Below are 3,428 nucleotides of genomic sequence, written 5' to 3' on the forward strand. Positions count from 1 at the left end.
ATACTTAAATTTTTAGTCTGATGAGATTTAAATATTTGAGTATGCTAGTAAAATAATTTTTTTTTATTGATATGAGAACGTTATGCTTAGAACAATTTTTGTTGTCAACTCTTTGACTAATAGATATTTGATTTAAATTGAGAAAATCTCTTTCCAACTTTTTGTACACCATACAAATTCTTCTCAAAGAATTATGCTCACACAGATTTGTGTATTTTTTTTATTCTTCTCCAATATCCATCCTTAATGTCCGACTGCCAAAACACTTTGACAAGCCAATGGACATGAGGTATGACGGAAGCCAAGACCCGCAGGAGCATTTGACTGCCTTTGAGGCCAGAATGAACCTCGGGGATGTTGGCGACGCGGTGAGGTGTCGTGCGTTCTCTGTGGCCTTGGTAAGGCCGGCAATTCGGTAGTTCAATGCGCTCCCACAAGGGTCCATTACGACCTTCTCGAACATAACTTGCAGCTTTTTAGCGCAGTTCACCACGCGCATTGCCAATGCCAAACATTATATCAACCTCCTAGGGGTCACCCAAAGAGCCGGGGAGCCGACCAGGAAGTTTCTCGACAAATTTAACGACGAATGTCTAGAAATTGACGGCCTGACTGACTCGGTGGCCAGTTTATGCTTGACGAACGATCTGTTAAATGAAGATTTCAGAAAGTACCTCACTACTAAACCCGTCTGGACAATGCAAGAAACATCGAACGTGACCAGAGAGTATATTAATGACGAGGAAGTTAGCCAGGTGGTGGCGGCCAACAAATGTCAGCTGGCCAACCCTCCTCCTCGTCAACCCGGACACGGTGAAAGGCCGAAAGAGTCCTCCAAAGACGGAGGGCCAGCTAAACCTTTCAAACCTTTCTCCCGACTTGGGAAGTTCACAAACTACACTCCTCTAACAGCCCCCCGATCGTTGAGGTCTACCAGCAGATAGCCGACAAAGGCATCTTGTCAAAATCACGGCAACTAAAGGACAGAACAGGCGGGAATAAGAGCCTGTACTGTGACTACCTGGTGCACGAAATTGGCTCCGCAGAATTCGCACAGATAGACCGGCAAGTATACCGGGTCGTCCAAGTAATACCTGAGGTGAGTCAGAGTAGATCCCACGAGGATTTTTGGTTTTAGCAAGCAGTGGACACCTTGCAGCTCTTAGTTAGGCGGATAGAAAATTATAAGTTGTCACGGAAAAAGCATAAAACAAAATAATTAAATAAAACGTTACTAATGAGACAAGAATTCAATGGTGATAGAATGATTGAGGCTTCGGAGATGCTTTGTCTTTCCGGATTAACTTTTCTTACTGTCTTCTTCAATAACCTTCTGATTCCTTCAATGGCAGTCGTAAGTGATTAACTCATGTCCTCTCATCAAGTTAACCTCCTCTACTGCAGCAATCCACCACATTGAGATGACTCATGTTCTCTCATCAAGCCACCTCTAGGTTTCTCATTGTAGCAGAAGATGAAGCTCTAAGCAGTCCACTCCCCTTCACGGTCCAACTCAAGGTGCCACAGATAAGGCAGATCTTCCGAATAAAAAAGTGCCGCTTCTCTGACTCTAGCCTTAACGCCACAGAGACCTCATGCACCCATAGCCAATGGGATTTCATGTCACATATCTAAAGTTGCTCAGATGCTCTATTAGAATCCGCAATGCAATCTTTAGCTTTAGTTCAACGCTATCCGGGTCAGGAATCGCACCCATGTAGAACAAGGGTGATTGTCACGGGTCACCCTCAATTCATAAGATGAAGAATGAGGTTGCATAAGAGAATAGAATCTGACGTATTGAATGAAAACAGTAATATTATTGATCCATGAAACTCAGCAGAGCTCCTAACCTTAACCTTAGGAGGTTAGTGACTCATGCTGATAGAAAGATACAATGAAAGTTTCGAATGGGCAGGAGTCCTCTAACAAGGGTGAACTCTTGTATATATATACTAATCTAATGACTAAGGATTACAGAAATAAGATAAACTAAGTTGATAGTGCGAAAATCCACTTCTGAGGCCCACTTGGTGAGTGTTTGGGCTGAGCTTGAGTGTCTTCCACATGCTAGTGTCCCTTAGGGGCGTTGAACGCTGGCTAGGGACCTCTTTTTGGGCGTTGAACGCTGGCTAGGGACCCCCTGTGGGCGCTGGACGCCAGGAATGAGGCTGGTGGCTGGCGTTGAACGCTAGTTTTAGGCCTTCATTTCTGAAACAAAGTATGGACTATTATATATTTCTGAAAAGCCCTAGATGTTAGCTTTCCATAGCCATTAAGAGCGCGCCATTTTGACTTCTGCAACTCTAGAAAATCTCTTTCAAGTGCACGAAGGTCAGATTCTGACAGCATCTGTAGTCCTTTCTCTGCTTCTAAATCAGACTTCTGCTTAAGCTCCTCAATTTTGGCCAGAAAATACTTGAAATCACCATAAAACACACAAGGGTTTCTTTATTCTTCTTCTTCAAATCAGCAACCTCGGCCATAGCAGCATTTGCCGACGAGACGGCGTCATCACGTTTCTTCTCCAATTCCTTTACCCGACCCCGAGCAGCATTGAGCTGACTCTCCAAAGTAAGCTCCCGCTCAGTGAGCCGAGCAACCGTCTCGTCAGAGGTCTTCACTTTCTCCACAGAAGTAGCCAGCAAGGTCTTCACTGATTCCACCTCCTCTTTTAACTTATCCATGGACTTAACAGCAGCTTGGAGTTTGCCGTCTAGAGTTCGGGTGCCAGCCAAGACGGGTTCCTCCTTTCTCGCTATTACTGCAGCCCGGAGCAGGGTACGGTACACCCACTTGGCCTGGGCGGCGAGATCCCCACCATGGAAGAATTCCTCGGTACCCGGCAGGAGTTGGGCATCAATGAAATTTCCGACGTCAAAATTTCTCTCTATCACAATGAGAACTCCCTCCGGGCTAGAGGTCGATTTCCTTTTCCTTGGGTTGTCAACAATGGTGACCTCGGGACCGACCTCCTCCTTTGGGATCTCCTCAGTCGGAGGAATCACAACGGCACTCGTATCAACGACCTCCCCCTGAGTAGGTTGTGATTGGACCTCGGGATTAGGGGAGCCCGGTGCATTGGCTGGAGGAGTGGTGGAGCTATCGTTACTATTCCCGAGGAGGAAGTAAGCCATCATATTGTCAAGTCTAGTCTGCTCGGCAGCCATTGACACTGAATCAAGGCAAACAATCAAGTCAGAAAAAAAATAAGAGAGAGAAAGGAGACACGGAATTACGACTCCCCGACTACTCACCTATATAAGCCCTACCCATCTCACGGTCACCCATTAGAAGGTGTGGGTTGATATTGTTTTTACCAAAAATTGCCAACAATACGTCGATAATGTTTTTGTTTTGTGGGGTCAAGCCCTTGTAAGTCACCTTCGTGAAGGCATTGGCCCCGACACCAAAACTCTAATAGTTGG

Source organism: Arachis ipaensis, chromosome B03 (genome assembly GCF_000816755.2).
Source record: "Arachis ipaensis cultivar K30076 chromosome B03, Araip1.1, whole genome shotgun sequence".
Classification (NCBI taxonomy): domain Eukaryota; kingdom Viridiplantae; phylum Streptophyta; class Magnoliopsida; order Fabales; family Fabaceae; genus Arachis; species Arachis ipaensis.